Consider the following 17,515-nt stretch of genomic DNA (forward strand, 5'->3'; position numbering starts at 1 on the left):
CCACGTTAAATCGACGCAGAGCCTATGGCGTAGGTTACAGCGTAGGCTCTGCGTTGGAAAACATAAATCCCTTTATTCACTAGCAAGGACCACGCCATCAACAGGATACGTTTAAATGATTTATTGATACGAAGATGATAACGATGACGATGGTGATGATAATGGCGATGACAATGGCGATGATGATGATCTATGGATCAGTCGATGCGTTGTGGGGAAGCTGGTAGGGAATCCGCCGCAGCGCCCGGGCAACGACGAACCCCCTAGGAATCTATGAGGTAGAGAAAGAGAGGGAAGAAGGAGAAGAGAAAAGGGGTGGGGGGGAGGGGTGCATAGAACGAGAGCGAAGAGGAAGTGAAGGTTAGGCTGGTATTTGAAGGTTTGCCGGAAGAGGCGTGGTGCCGGAGGAGGCGTGGTTGAGGCGTGGTCCTGCTCCCGAAATTCGCTTGTTAAGCTCCAATTCACTAGCAAGGACCACGCCATTAACAGGATACGTTTAAATGATTTATTGATACGAAGATGATAACGATGACGATGGTGATGATGATGATCTATGGATCAGTCGATGCGTTGTGGGGAAGCTGGTAGGGACTCCGCCGCAGCGCCCGGGCAACGACGAACCCCCAAAACCGTGGATTATTTAAGGAGATGAGACTGAGCGGATCTGAGGTCGCTGAGATCTGAGCGAATGTAGCGATGATGGTTGGGAGGACCATCGGCCCATGAGCTGTATGAGGTGCTCTGGGATACGTGGCGGGAAGCTGAATTGGCGGCTCCGATCCTAAGGAGTGACCGGAGTAGTGCGTTGGGGAGATGCCAGATAAGGAGAGTATATGACAGAAGCGATGGTGAAACCAGAAACTGGTGACGACTGTCCTGACTCGGACGCAAGGATCTGTTGAAGATGTGCTCTGTGTTTTCCAGGAAGACAAGTAGTTGGCCAGGGTCTCGAAGTATTCAGGGGTGATTGGTCTTCGGGGATGAGAAACGAGAAAGAGAGTCGGTGATGGTGGTGGAGTGACCGGGGACATGTGCTGCATGGAGGATAAATTGATGTATGGCTGAGTGCCAGACTAGACGGCGCATGAACGGCATGATGGATGTGGAGTTGGAGCGTCCTTTATTAATTATGTCGATACTTATCGATATGAAGATGATGGCGATGATGGTGGCGAAGAAGATGGCGATGATGATGGCGATGACGAAGGCGATGACGATGGCGAAGGCGAAGACGAAGGCGATAACGATGATGGTGGCGAAGACGATTATGGTGATGGCGATGAATGATGATGGCGATGATGATGATGGCGATGAAGATGATGACGAAGGCAATGACGATGGCGATGACGATGACGATAACGATGCCGATGCCAATGATGATGGCAATGACGATGTCGATGGCGATGGCGATGGCGATGACGAAGGCGATGACAATGACGATGAAGATGATGGCGATGATGGTGGCGAAGACGATGCCGATGATGGCAATGAATGATGATGGCGATGATGATGATGATGGCGATGACGAAGGCGATAAAGATGACGATAACGATGACTATGCCAATGACGATGCAAATGATGATGGCAATGACGATGTCGATGGCGATGACGATGGCGATGACGAAGGAGATGACGATGACGATGATGGCGATGATGGTGGCGAAGACGATGCCGATGGCGATGAATGATGATGGCGATGATGATGATGATGATGGCGATGGCGGTGACGAAGGCGATAACGATGACGATAACGATGATGATGCCAATGACGATGCAAATGACGATGGCAATGACTATGGCAATGACGATGATGATCTATGGTTCGGTCGAAACGTTGTGGTATTCGTTTGCGCGCTCTGAGGGCCGTCCTGCTGCGAACCATCTGCCGTTCGTAAAAGCCCCCAAAACCGATTGAAGGAGCAGCATCAGTGTATGGATTGATGTCGTGGGGGTGAGCCAGTTGGTCATCATAAAAGAAAGTGATCCCCTTCCAGGTGGCAAGGAGGTTGAGCCACAACGAAGCTCGGCACGGCTCGAGTTGTCTGGGGAGATGGGAGACAAGAGAGATGGAACAGCGGAAGCGATGGACGGCAAGTGTGAGATGAAGGCCCGCCCTTGGGGAATAATGCGCATGGCAAAATTGAGGTGGCCCGGGAGGGAGAGGAGTTGGCGTTTGGTGCAGCCTGGAGCTAAGAGGAAATAGAAGACCGATAAATAAGAAGACCGATTCGGTTGAGCTTTCGGTTGGAAGAGAAGCCTGAAACAGGTCCGTATCGAGAGTGATACCAAGGAATTCGAGGGAGGTGGAGGGGCCCACCGTTTTCTCAGCGGACAATGGAACCCCGAGTTCGGAGAAAACGGAAGTCAGGGTGACCAGGCCAGAAGCGGGTGGCGATGAGAGAGGGGTAACGATGAGGAATCATTCAAGAGATGGACGAGGAAGGAATGCCGTGGTTGTTGGAAAGGATCCAGCAGAGAGCCTCTGAAGGTGTCGAAAAGTTAGGGGCTACTCTTGCAGTGACTGACTGCAAGTAGTATGCACCTCGCCAGCGGACGCTGAAGTACACCAGCCCGGAAGCGGGTGGCGATGAGAGAGGGTGCCAGAAACCCTGGCCGGATCTAGCGGCTGTGGTTGGTGGAGGTGGGCTGAGGGGGGCAGTGGCATCCCGGTGCCAGTAACCCCGGCTGAAGTTAGCTGTTGTAGGTGCTGGAGGTGGATTAGGTGCTGGAGGTGGGCTGAGGGGGGCAGTGGCATCCCGGTGCCAGAAACCCCGGCCGGATCTAGCTGCTGTAGTTGGTGGAGGTGGGCTGGGGGGGGCAGTGGCATCCCGGTGCCAGAAACCCCAGCCGGATCTAGCTTCTGTAGTGGCATCCCGGTGCCAGAAACCCCAGCCGGATCTAGCTGCTGTAGTGGCATCCCGGTGCCAGAAACCCCAGCCGGATCTAGCTGCTGTAGTGGCATCCCGGTGCCAGGGACCTTGGGGAGGGAGGGAGGAGATTGCTGGTGTGGGTGGAAATCCGACCTGTGACGACGGCTATGGGCTGATCCGGATTGTCCGCGTCCTCTTCCCTCCGATGGCGGAGGTGGGCTGGAAAGGCTGGAAGACGGTGAGCTGCAGTGATGCCGGATGTTCAGAAGGGATGAACCGGGTGGAATGTGGACGACTGAAGAGGCAGAAGTTTCTGGGCGGCTGTCAGGCTCGGGAGAGCGGTGTTTCGGGCACGGCGGCGGCTGAGGAGTTTGCCTCCTCCGAAACATGGCGGGGTGTGCTAGCATCCCGGTGCTAGTAACACCGCTGAGTTAGCTGTTGTAGGTGCTGGGGGTGGGCTGGGGGGGGCTAGCAACCCGGTGCTAGTTACCCCAGCCCCGAAGTTTGCTGTTGTAGGTTTGTTTGCGCAGGTTTGGCCGGAACCGGAGAAGTGCGGGAAGCGAAGGCGTTGGGATGACGGGCGGCGGGACCAGCCGCGGACAGGGCGAAACGAGCGGCTGCCCGCGGGGCCGGAACGAGTCGAGGAAGAAAACCGGGCCGAAATGTGGTGGGAGGGAAGCCAGGCACAGGCCGGAACTGGGGAAGGGCGGGAAGCGAAAGCGTTGGGATGACGGACGGCGGGATTAGCTGTGGACGGGGTGAAATGAGTAGTTGCCTGCGGGGCCGGAACGGGTTGAGGAAGGAAACTGGGTTGAAATGCGGTGGGAGGGATGCCGGGTACCGACATCACGATGCCGGTGGCCCCCAACCGAGGTAACCTGTTGGGACTGATGGAGCTGGGAAGCAGAGGATCCTGGCAACCTGGTGCCAAGAGCCCCTTCTAGCGCTGGCGGTTGAGGCTGCTCAATGAGCATAGCCGGGGTTTCTAGCATCCCGGTGCTAAAAACCCCGGCTGAGTTAGCTGTTGTAGGTGCCGGGGGTGGACTGGGGGGGGGGGCCTAGCAACCCGGTGCTAGCAACCCCGGCCGGATCGCTGCTGTACTTGCTGGAGGTGGGAGCTAGCAACCCGGTGCTAGCAACCCCGGCCGAAGTTAGCTGTTGTACTTGCTGGGGGTGGGCTGAGGTGGGAGCTAGCAACCCGGTGCTAGCAACCCCGGCCGAAGTTAGCTGTTGTAGTTGCTGGAGGTGGGCAGTGTAACGATGGAATCGTTTATGTTTCCACGCGGACGGCTTAAGGTGAAAGACCGCTCATGTGCAGTTGAGGTTCCTGCAATGAGGCAACGTTGTTCGGAGATTATGTTTAACGAGAATGTTAATAAAAGACCTTGTGAGTAAAGGTAATGCTCAACGTCCGGTTTGTACGATCGCTTCTCTTTTACTATTGCGGTCTATGGGAAAAGCTTTTGGGGCCCCATGGGATGAGGGATGGGATTTTTTTTTTTTTTTTTTTTTGCGCGCAGTACCGCGGCTGGCCACTGGAAAATCTTCTGAGTGCGAGACCTGGGGGTCGACGTTACGGCGCGCCATCGGAGTTGGCGTGATGACGTCATCCGGAAGAGCGCAGGTGTCGGCGGGGCTGATGGCGTGGCAGGCTGGCATGAGATGGTTGAGGAGTTTTTTCTTTTTTGTCCATGCGGTGAAAAGGGGCTCCTCCACCAGGCGGTGGCCCTATGGAGGGTGGCGACGGTCCAGCCCGAAACACCTGCAGAAGGCGGGCCGTCGGGGCCCCCGCCGGGCGTGGCGAGACCGCTGATGACCGAGGCGGGCCAGGAGACAGGGAGGACGCCATGGCGGGCTGCCGCAATACCGGATGTTAAGGAGAGTTGGACCGGACGGGATGGATCACTCACCGGGTTGGTGGACCGGGATAACCGCGGGCTCCGCGCGTGGCTGAGAGAGAGAGGAAAAAAGGGTTTTGAGAAACACGTGCGCGGCGGAAGAATAAACCGCCGCCAGAGCGGCAGCTGACGGCGCAACGGGTTGACGGCGATGAGACACGGGAGAGGAGTCGGGGACCCGCGACGACGATCCGGATGTTCAGTAGAGATGGACCGGACGCGGACGCTGAGGAGACGGGGCTCGGGCGGCCCCGCGGCCGCCAGGGAGAGCGGCGCTTCGGGCGCGGCTGAAAGTTTTTCTCCTCGGGATCTTGATCGGCTGGTGTTTGCTGGTGATCTCCTGCAAGCAGATCGTTGTCCGATGGTGATCGACACGAGATCCATGCCGGCCGTCGGACCCCGCCGGAGCGTGGCAACGCCGGGACCGGTGGATTGCGCACCTGCGGCGCTTCCGGCATGGCACGGCTGAAAGTTTTTTTTTTTTCTCCTCCGGATCTTGATCAGCTGGTGTTTGCTGATGATCCCCTGCAAACAAGTCTCATCCGATGGCGATAAAGACACGAGATCCATGTCTGAATGGGTGAGTAACGATCTGAGATACGAGCGTGTAGTAGTGTTGTCGTGCTTGCGGTTCTGGTTCGGAGAACGCGAGCGAACGTGCTGCATAGAACGAGAGCGAAGAGGAAGTGAAGGTTAGGCTGGTATTTGAAGGTTTGCCGGAAGAGGCGTGGTGCCGGAGGAGGCGTGGTTGAGGCGTGGTCCTGCTCCCGAAATTCGCTTGTTAAGCTCCAAATCTGGTGTGATCTTCGGCAAACGGGAAAACCAGTGATTATGTACATTCACTGAGTGAATATTATAAAAGTAAAATATATATTTCTCGCTAGAAATGTAATCAAAACGTATTTTTATGCAGAAGCTAACTCAAAATATTGATTTTATTCACTAAAAAATAAGAAATGTCCGCCATGTTTTTGCACAAAAAACTCCATATCTCTAGAATTATGTCACATAGAAAGATCATATAGGGCTCTAGACTCCTATTCCCACCCCCAAGGAATGCAGTTTTCTGTTTATTGCACAGGTAACTATCGCTGTAGTGTCAATAGTCTTATTGGGTGAGAACAGTGGCTTCATTCAGGCTTAAGATGAACAGAACCTCAGAACTAAGTCACAGTGAAAGAAAATGATTTTATTAAAATAACACACATTTTGAATTTTCTGCAAACCGGCCACTAGGGGGGCGTCCCAATTTGTTTGTGGTGTGTTGAGCCGCATTTGGTAATAAACGTCCAAAATGTAAAAACTTTGTCATTTCATTTTGTAATAAATGGCCGCATTTTGTAATAAACTGCCCCAATGCATTTTGTAATACATTTTGCCGCATTATGTAATAAGTTATTACATTTTGAAAAGATTATTACAAAATGCACTTGCAACTTTTTTATTCTCTATAAAATGTAATAACATGGTGCATTATGTAATAACAATTCTAAAGCATAGTTTAGTTGTTTGTTATTGGCCTGTATAATTCCAAACTTCAAATAGGCAACTAAAGTTATATTTGGAGTTTTATACATAGATTTATTGGGATACATAGCTCTGAGGGAAATTGCATAAAAAACAGTAAAAGTCACTCTTGTATAAATTAATTGTTAAACAAACAACAATAATAGGTATTATTACATAACGCACCATGTTATTACATTTCCTAGAAAATAAAAAAGTTGCAAGTGGATTTTATAATAATCTTCTCCAAATGCAATAACATTATTACATAATGTGGCAAAATGTATTACAAAATGGGGCAGTTTATTACAAATTGGGGCTTTATTACAAAATGAAATGAAAAAGTTATTACATTTTGGACGTTTATTACAAAATGCGGCTCAACACGGTGGTTTTTGAAAACCTTATGTCCATAACTAACATGCCGAATATCAAAAACTTGTCACCAAGTGCAGGATTTTCCAGAATTCCCTCCCAGCTGTTCAGAGTGTGACGGCGGGAGAGCAGCGTCTCCTCCTCCACACGGACGGAGACGGTAAAGCTGCTTCAGTCACCAGTACCAGCTGGTCCTGCTGACTGACTGCAGTCCAGCAGCCGTCATTCCTACTCACCTGGTCAAATCAGCCGCTCCTACATTTTCATGTCCCTCCTATTTCAGCCTTTACGGTAAATGAATGAACGCGGCTCAGAAACACAAAGATATGAAGTACTGAGTTTGAGATGATGCAGATATTTTTTTAATATACCCAAACTTCCACCGTAATATTTACACACTCTTACTGTAAAAGAAAAGGATCAAACACTTTTCTTTTAAGATCTAAACTTCAAACACCTTACTTTTCTACAAAGGTCAATCGCCTTTTTTGGTTCAGGTTCTGTTTTGCAGAGACTATAAAAATGAATTATCCCATAATTTCACCCAATGCCTCACATAGCCCTCTTCACAACTAGAATCACTACAGTGTATTTCAAACAATTTTACTGTACAAATATTGAAATATCAATGTGTAAAATTCCTACACCTTACACGACCATCGTCTACCTGAACTGCTGCTCATTCACCTGCTGACCATCATCTACCTGAACTGCTGCTCATTCACCTGCTGACCATCACCTACCTGAACTGCTGCTCATTCACCTGCTGACCATCACCTACCTGAACTGCTGCTCATTCACCTGCTGACCATCATCTACCTGAACTGCTGCTCATTCACCTGCTGACCATCACCTACCTGAACTGCTGCTCATTCACCGACTCCGCTCCAACATCTGGAAGCGTTGAACCGTCGGCTCCTTCGTCCTTCAGTTCCAGCTGTAAGTCCGTTAACGGGAATTATCTGCGGAGCTTTTGTCCAGAAACGGAGCTGCTGGCAGTTTAAAAACTGCTCCGATCGCCTTCACACGGACGTGCAGAAACCCGTCCACGAGAAGGTGGAAGGAAACTGGACTGAAGTATCTGCGTTGTCTCGCTAAATGTTGTAAAAAGTAGGCGAGAACCGACAGCTTATCTTTAGGGTTACTTATTCACAGATCTTTTATCACCCTCATACTTTAATATGAATAAACTTGGTTCAAAGATCAATTAAATAAAAGCAGAGAGTTCTGCTTGACTCCAGACGCATCAGTTTGTGGTGGAAACATGGAACATCTGCACTCCTGGAATTACAGAATCAGAGTCAGAATCAGAATCAGAATCAGAATCAGCTTTATTGGTCAAGTTTGAACATTGGCCCGACAAGGAATTTGACTCCGGATATTTCGGTCACTGTACCCAGATTTAAAAGTAGCAAGAGTAAAATAACAAATGTGCAGTAAATAAACAATGTGGCACTTATTAACATATATACAATACAATTAAAAAAGTGAAAGGTGCAGCAGTATGAGGTAGACATGGTAATGACAGCTCTAAATAACAAATATACAACTTTTAAAAAGTGAGAGGTGCAGAATGAGGTAGATATGATAGATTATTGGGAGGTGCGTTGTTACAGCATATGATAGTGTTAATATAATTACTGTTATTATTACTGCTGGTGCTTATCTAGAGTTTCTGTCTGAATTTTCAGATTTCCTGTCTGGATTATTGATCAGTACAGATAAATTCATCATAGTGGGTGATTTTAATATTCATATGGATGTTGAAAGAGATAATCTTAAATTAGCTTTCAATTCTCTTCTAGAATCAATGGGTATCTCACAAAAAGTGGATAAACCGACGCACTGTTTTAATCATACTCTCGATCTCGTTCTCACCTACGGTGTTGAAACTGATGATCTGTTGGTGCGTAACCTAACAGCCTTTATTCCAGCGCAATCTTCGCGAACAACGGACAAAAAAGAGATTATGTAAATTCACTGAGTGAATATTATGAAAGTAAAATATATACAGGAGGCAGGAGGTATTACTTTAGCAAATGTTTGTGTGATTGCATTAAGGAGGCCATTGCTCATCTTACGTCAGTGGAAAATAGTGAAGCAGTAGAGGCCAGTGACCTGGGTTCTACCTCTGATGTTGATTTTCTTGCTAGTAACACTGTTGATTTGTTGCATTCAGCTTTAGATGAAGTTGCTCCTTTGAAAAGGAGGGTTTCTAGCCACAGGAGCTTAACTCCCTGGTATAATTCAGATATCCGCATGTTGAAACAAAACGTGCGTAAAATAGAAAGGAAGTGGTACTCTTGTAGGTCTGTAGACTCTTATCGTGAATGGAAAGATATTCTAATAGTATATTAAAAAGCCATTCGTAAAGCCAGAACAGCTTATTATTCAACGTTGATAGAGGATAACAAAAGTAACCCACGTTTTCTGTTCAGCACTGTAGCCAGGCTGACAAAGAGTCACAACTCTGTTGAGCCGTGCATTCCTGCAGCTCTCAGTAGTGAGGACTTTATGGGCTTCTTTAACAGTAAAATCACGAGAATTAGAGAAGAAATCAACCAGCCGGTTGTGGGCGTTTCTTCAGCTTTAGCGACTTCCCTAGGCTCTGACTTGTCTCTAGACTGTTTTGATCCTATAGACCTCCCTGAGCTGACTTCACTCGTTAATAGAGCTAAGTCAACCACATGTATGTTAGACCCCATCCCGACTCGACTATTCAAAAATGTTTTTTCCCTTATTGGTGCGACAATACTGGACCAAATCAACCTATCCTTAAGCTTAGGATATGTACCACAGGTTTTCAAAGTGGCAGTAATTAAACCTTTACTTAAAAAACCTTCTCTTGACCCAGACACCTTAGCTAATTATAGGCCAATTTCCAATTTCCATTTGTATCTAAATTTCTGGAAAAGGCAGTTTCAAGCCAGTTATGTGACTATTTGTATAGAAATGATCTGTTTGAAGTCTTTCAGTCAGGGTTCAGAATGCATCATCGCACATAGACAGCACTGGTTCGAGTCACGAATGACCTCCTTATGGCCTCAGATAAGGGATTAGTGTCCATACTGGTTCTACTGGACCTCAGATAAGGGATTAGTGTCCATACTGGTTCTACTGGATCTCAGATAAGGGATTAGTTTCCATATTGGTTCTACTGGACCTCAGTGCTGCTTTTGACACTGTAGATCATGGCATTTTACTGCACAGGTTAGAGCATGTTGTTGGGATTAAAGGGACAGCTCTATGTTGGTTTAAATTCAATTCAATTTTTCAATTCAATTTTATTTATATAGCGTCTAATACAACAGAGTTGTCTCTAGACGCTTTACAGAGACCCATACCCAGAACATGACCCCCGAGCAGTTATTACATAAACAATGGCAGGTAAAAACTCCCCTAGTGGGAGAAAAACCTTAAGCCAAACAGTGGCAAGGAAAAACTCCCCTTTAGGAGGGAAGAAACCTTGAGCAGGACCAGGCTCATAAGGGGGGACCCTCCTGCCGAGGGCCAGACTGGTGGGTCAGGGACGGCAGCAGCACAGCAGGCAGGTGGAAGCAGCAACGGGATGACCAGGGGTGGGGACCGCAGGCCAGCACGCAGCTCCCGAAGCTCCGGCCCAATCAGCAAGTCCCAGGTTGGGGTGCAGGGTCAGGAAAAGACTTGTGCTCCGTAATGCAAGCTACAAGCCACCCACGACCACCTGCAGGACAAAAGAGAGAAAAGGGAGGAGAAGGGGGGGCCAGCAACGGGATGACCAGGGGTGGGGACCGCAGGCCAGCACGCAGCTCCCGAAGCTCCGGCCCAATCAGCAAGTCCCAGGTTGGGGTGCAGGGTCGGGGAAAGACTTGTGCTCCGTAATGCAAGCTACAAGCCACCCACGACCACCTGCAGGTTCCGGTGTCCGGCAAAGGATGCTGCAACATGGACAAAAGAGAGAAAAGGGAGGAGAAGGGGGGGCCAGCACAAGAAACTACAGGAGCGACTCTGACACACTAAAGTTTACACTACCTAGAGATTTACCAACACCAGCTAGAGGTTTACTAAACACTAACTATAGGCTTTACTAAACAGAAATGTTTTAAGTTTAGTTTTAAAGGTGGAGGTGGTGTCAGCCTCCTTAACCCAGATTGGAAGTTGGTTCCATAGTAGTGGTGCCTGATAGCAGAACGCCCGCCCTCCAAATCTACATTTAGATACTCTAGGAACTACGAGTAAACCTGCACTCTGAGAACGGAGAGCTCTGACAGGAGCATAAGGCACTATCAGGTCTTGCAAATAATGCGGAGCTAAGCCGTTTTGGGCTTTATACGCAAGTAATAGAATTTTAAACTGGATTCTGAATTTTACGGGTAACCAATGGAGCGACGCTAACACTGGAGAGACGTGGTCTCTCCTGCTAATTCCTGTCAGTACTCGTGCTGCTGCATTTTGGATCAGCTGGAGCCTATTCAGCAAATTACTTGGACATCCTGCTAACAACACATTACAGTAATCTAGTCTAGAAGATACAAACGCATGAACTAGTTTTTCTGCATCACTCTGCGAGAGGATTTTCCTAATCTTTGCAATATTACGGAGATGGAAAAAGGCTATTTTACAAACCTGATTGACATATGGTTTAAACGACAAATCCTGATCGAAAATAACACCAAGGTTTCTCACAGTTGCACTGGAAGCCATCGCAACACCATCTAATCCCTTCCTAAGATGCTCTGGACCAAGAATGATAACCTCTGTTTTATCTGAATTTAGAAGCAGGAAATTTCTGGACATCCAGTCCTTGATGTCCCTAAGACATGCCTGAAGTTTAACTAACGGTTCTGTTTCATCCGGCTTCATAGACAAGTAGAGCTGCGTATCATCAGCATAACAATGAAAGTGTATGCCGTGATTCTGGATTATACTTCCCAACGGCTGCATGTATAAACTGAACAAGATTGGCCCTAGCACTGAACCCTGCGGAACACCATAACAGACCCTTGACTGTTCTGAAGAAACCTCATGTACATGAACAAACTGGAACCTGTCAGATAGGTATGATTTAAACCAACATAGAGCTGTCCCTTTAATCCCAACAACATGCTCTAACCTGTGCAGTAAAATGTCATGATCTATAGTGTCAAAAGCAGCACTGAGGTCCAGTAGAACCAGTAAGGACACTAATCCCTTATCTGAGGCCATAAGGAGGTCATTCGTGACTCGAACCAGTGCTGTCTCTGTGCTATGATGCATTCTGAACCTTGACTGAAAGACTTCAAACAGATCATTTCTATACAAATAGTCACATAACTGGCTTGAAACTGCCTTTTCCAGAATTTTAGACACAAATGGAAGGTTGGAAATTGGCCTATAATTAGCTAAGGTGTTTGGGTCAAGAGAAAGTTTTTTAAGTAAAGGTTTAATTACTGCCACTTTGAAAACCTGTGGTACATATCCTAAACTTAGGGATAGGTTAATTTGGTCCAGTATTGTCGTACCAATAAGAGAAAAAATATGCTTGAATAGTCGAGTCGGGATGGGGTCTAACATACATGTGGTTGACTTAGCTCTATTAACGAGTGAAGTCAGCTCAGGGAGGTCTATAGGATCAAAACAGTCTAGAGACAAGTCAGAGCCTAGGGAAGTCGCTAAAGCTGAAGAAACGCCCACAACCGGCTGGTTGATTTCTTCTCTAATTCTCGTGATTTTACTGTTAAAGAAGCCCATAAAGTCCTCACTACTGAGAGCTGCAGGAATGCACGGCTCAACAGAGTTGTGACTCTTTGTCAGCCTGGCTACAGTGCTGAACAGAAAACGTGGGTTACTTTTGTTATCCTCTATCAACGTTGAATAATAAGCTGTTCTGGCTTTGCGAATGGCTTTTTTATATACTATTAGAATATCTTTCCATTCACGATAAGAGTCTACAGACCTACAAGAGTACCACTTCCTTTCCATTTTACGCATGTTTTGTTTCAACATGCGGATATCTGAATTATACCAGGGAGTTAAGCTCCTGTGGCTAGAAACCCTCCTTTTCAAAGGAGCAACTTCATCTAAAGCTGAATGCAACAAATCAGCAGTGTTACTAGCAAGGAAATCAACATCTGCAGAGGTAGAACCAAGGTCACTGGCCTCGATTACATCACTATTTCGCACTGTCGTAAGATAAGCAATGGCCTCCCTAAATTTAACAATAACTTCATCAGACAAACATCTGCTAAAATAATACCTCCTATTTTGCACTTCAACATCAACAAAATTAAATTCAAACGTTATTAAGTAATGGTCGGATAAAAGGGAGTTTACAGGTGACACCAACAGACCATCAGTTTCAACACCGTAGGTGAGAACGAGGTCGAGAGTATGATTAAAACAGTGCGTCGGTTTATCCACTTTTTGTGAGATACCCATTGATTCTAGAAGAGAATCGAAGGCTAATTTAAGATTATCGCTTTCAACATCCATATGAATGTTAAAATCACCCACTATGATGAATTTATCTGTGCTGATCAATAATCCAGAAAGGAAATCTGAAAATTCAGACAAAAACTCTAGATACGCACCAGCAGGGGGCCGGTACACTACCACTAACACAACTGGCTTCTCTGATTTCCAGCTCGGAAATTTCAGACTAAGCGTGAGGCTTTCAAACGTATTATGATTGCACTTAGGTTCAATTTTTGTTTGGAGACTGGAGTTATAAATTGCTGCGACTCCTCCGCCCCGGCCCGTGTTTCTAGGAATGTGATGATTAAAGTAGCCGGGCGGAGTTGATTCATTCAAACTAACATACTCTTCATCCTGTAACCATGTTTCTGTTAAGCAGAAAACATCACTCCTGCTCTCTGTAATTATATCGTTTACTAACAGAGACTTGGAGCTTAATGATCGTATATTTAGTAGTCCGCATCTAATTTTTCGGTCTCTTATTGGTACCAAATGTGCATTGGTTTTAATTTTTACAAGATTATTTTGGTTAACACCTCTATAACGCCGCACCTGGTGAACTAGTGGAGGGCGGGGAACTGCAACTACTTCTATTTTGCTAGGCACCTGGTTAAAGTTACCAGTTACATCATGTAATCTTATAGTTTTGTTGGCAGGCGTTGGTCCTCGAGAAGCAGCAGAGAAGTGTGTTAAACTACAGCTCTGCATCCTGGCCTGGACCCTGCGATGTCAGGGAGAGGGTCTAATGAAACAGGCCAAATTACTAGAGACAAGAGCAGCACCATCCCGGGTGGGATGAATGCCGTCTCTTCTAATCAGACCGGGCTTTCCCCAGAACGTTTCCCAATTGTCAATAAAGGCCACGTCGTTTTCTGAACACCACCGATACAACCAGCGACGGAGCGAGAGCATGCGACTAAACATGTCATCGCTGGTCAAATTGGGGAGGGGGCCAGAGAGACCTACGGAGTCCGACATGGTTTTAGCGAAGTTACACACCGAGACAATATTCATTCTGGTTACTTCCGACTGGCGAAGACGGGAGTCGTTAGCTCCGACATGGATGATAACTTTACCATATTTACGATAACCCTTTGCCAGTAGCTTCAAATTTGCTTCTATGTCGCCCGCTCTGGCCCCCGGGATAAATAAATGCATTTAAATGCAGTAACTTATATCTCCACTCGAGGACAAATAAATGCATTTTAATGCAGTAACTTATATGTCCACTAGAGGGCAAATGAATGAATTTAAATGCAGTAATTAATGTGTCCACTAGAGGGCACACACACACACACACACACACACACACACACACACACACACACACACACACACACATACACATACATACTCTGTCTTTCTTTTTTCTCCTTCAGTTTAAAGTTCTTATACAGATCTTTCTTGAATGAAAAGTTTCCCATGTTAGAGTCCAACCAAATTATTATATATATAAAAACACCAATTCCTCTACACTGGTGTGACGGCCCTGCCCCCTCTAACTCAATGTAGGCTTGCTAGCAGCCTCTGTGATGGCAGAGTGGGAGCAGGCCGTCAGACCAATCCTGCTCACCTGTGGTGGTCGGAGCCGGTGGAGTATAAAGGGAGCTCCTTCTCCACAGGCTCGCTCTCTCTCTATCCTCTCATGCAGCAGGACCTCTGCCACCTGGCCTTACCATGGTTTAAGTTCCCATTTTTGCCCCGGGGGGGGGGGGTGCACGGGCGGGCGCGGCGGCAGGGTGGCACCATTCCCAGGTGTCTATGTCTTATGTTCCCTCGCCGGCCTGGGATAGGTGGGTCGGGATACCCGGGCCTGGCGGGGCTCGCCGTGCAGCCTGGGGTGCCTTCTGGCGGTTCTGGACCCCCCCGGGGAGGGGGAAACGGTGCGTGATTGTGTGTCTGTGTCGGTGAGAATGTGGTATGGAAGGGTTCTGCCATGGAGGATTTGAGCCTCCATTGGCAGGACAACCAAACTTAATAATTTATCAATATTATATTATACAAAGATGGTTGTTATTATTATTATTATTATTATTATTATTATTATTATTATTATTATTATGTATAGTATATCTTATTATTAGTATAAGTATCGGATAGATGAATGGATGAATGAATGGGATGCCTGGGTCTGGGGCCCTCCGTTGTCGGGCCTGCATGGGTGTCGCCCTGTTGGGGGGTTCCCCCTCTCCGGGCCCGTCTCCGGTCCTCCCCGCTGCCTCTGCGGCGGGGCGCCCCTCTGGTCTTGGAGGGCCACTTTCGCGGGGGCGGGTGCACCTGCCAGCGTCGGCGGCCGGGGCGGCTCTGTCTCTCCGGGCAGGCTGGCCCCCTGCCGGGTGGGGGTCGTTGGCCTGAAGGTTGAGGGCCTCCTGGCCGCGTGTCCGGCCCGGACCGGGTGGCCGGGGATTGCCTGGGTCGCGGTCCGCCGCCGCGGGATCTCTGGCTGCTTCTTCCCACGCCGGGGGGGGGCTCGCAGGCGGTGGGTTGCCTCCCTCCTACTTCTCCCCTCTGTGGGGTTGCCGGTGGCCTGGATTCCGGGTTCTTCCGTGTCGGCCTCTGTCTGGTCTCGCTGGTGGCGGGGTTGCTCCCCCCCTCCCCCACTATAGATACACTTCAGGTGGAGCTTTGTTTGGTTTATTACCCACACACACACACACACACACACACACACACACACACACACACACACACACACACACACACACACACACACACACACACACACACACACACACACACACATATAGCCACTCAGTCACACACATATAGCCACTCAGTCACACACATATACACACACACACACACGCATGATCATATACATACATGCACACACACACATAGACATACACACTGGCTGTTCACCTGCATGCTTGCTCTGTAGTTTTTGGGGTTAGGTAGCGGTAGCGGTAGCTTAGCTCAGACTGCGATCAGATCTCAAGATTTGGGTCGATTGCTGTTCATGTTTTGGTTGGCTCCGTGCCGGTTTCGTGTTTTGTTTGTGTCTTCTTTTGTCGCAGATTTCCAATGCTTGACGTGTGTCTCCGTGTGTTCCTGCTTCCTGGATTGGCAGTGGATGTCGTCACACCCCCCCCCCATACACACCCCCCCCGAAGAAAAAAAATCACTGGGTTTGTATGTGTATATTTATGTATGTGTATGCATATGTATGCATATATATATTAAATATAGTAATAATGCACATATATATGCCTTTGGATTCTACCGTCATGGTATCAATCATTAATATGTGTGCAGACAAGGAAAAAAAAAAAAAAAAAGTTCCCATTTTTGCATCCTTTTATACAACACTCACCCAGCACACTCCACACATCCATACACTGCAGACATGACTGATTACTGATATCCTCACACTGGGTTATGGCTATTATTTTGATATTATTTGAATTAATAAATATACTTTAAAACTGTTGACCATTGTGTGGAATCCTTGTTTTGCCATGTTGCCCTAGAGCATGACACTGGCCTTTATTAGTATTTTAGTATTCTGTTGACCTTTTGTTAGAAAGTATATAACGTTTGAATTTTTCCATGACAGCAGGTTTGGTTGCTTCCACGTAGAAGCTCAAGCTTAACACATTCATCTTGTGTTTGCAGAAGTTCGTCCTCATGGACAACAAGAAGGTTATGTCAAATCTAAGGTGTGTCCACTGTTGTGGGTAGGCTGTCCATCCATACTGTTGAGAAGATTTAAAAACTCATTTGAATAATAATCCCTGTTGTCATCGATGTGCAGTTTAAAATCACCACTTATTAAAATGGTATTCGGAATACTTTGATGTTAAAAATTCTGAAAACTCGTATGTATCACAGTCTACAGGCCTGGGTGGCCTGTAGACTGTGATACATAAAACAGGTGGATTGCTACAAACAAAATAATAATGCTCAAATGAAGAATAATTGTTTAAAGAAAGTTTAAAGTCTTAGTTACAATTGAGCTTTTAACACTTGTGAGTTATCAGTTGTTATTGTTATCTGGATAGTTTAAAATAATCAACATACTCCTGACAAAGATGTTTCCATTTATTTTATTTCATCCACAACCCTTATAAATCACTGAAAAAAACAATTAGCTCCAAATACCAAATATATATGTGTCCCCTCCCTGCGGTCCAAAGTCAAAGTGAATTTCACCTCACAAAAAAGGTAAATTACATTAAAGGTAAATTATATTATTATGGCAGTTTTAAAAGATCATACATCTTTTATGTTTAAAAAAAAAATCTATATTTCTATTTTATTTCCCTAAACCACCAAGTTTTACTGGCACCATTTAAGACGCTTCTTGTAGCAGTACCACATCTGACCAGGTGGGGGACATCTAGATTTAATAGTGAGTGGGGATCAATCAGCCGATCAGCCGAACATCTCAGGACAATTCCAGCCAATCAGCCGCCGGGAGGCGGACCCGACTGC

General features: G+C 47.1%; 1 protein-coding gene across 1 annotated transcript in view; it reads right to left on the minus strand.

Annotated features, from left to right (window-relative positions):
* LOC133446715 (NACHT, LRR and PYD domains-containing protein 4-like) overlaps nt 1-7,331 on the minus strand; it is a 109,708-nt gene extending 102,377 nt beyond the window's left edge. The window contains exon 1 of the mRNA XM_061724722.1: nt 7,317-7,331. The gene's annotated coding sequence lies outside the window, so the exon portion shown is untranslated. The remainder of the gene's footprint in view (nt 1-7,316) is intronic.
* Nucleotides 7,332-17,515: the final 10,184 nt, after the last annotated feature.

The sequence above is a fragment of the Cololabis saira genome, chromosome 7 (genome assembly GCF_033807715.1).
Source record: "Cololabis saira isolate AMF1-May2022 chromosome 7, fColSai1.1, whole genome shotgun sequence".
NCBI classification, from domain to species: domain Eukaryota; kingdom Metazoa; phylum Chordata; class Actinopteri; order Beloniformes; family Belonidae; genus Cololabis; species Cololabis saira.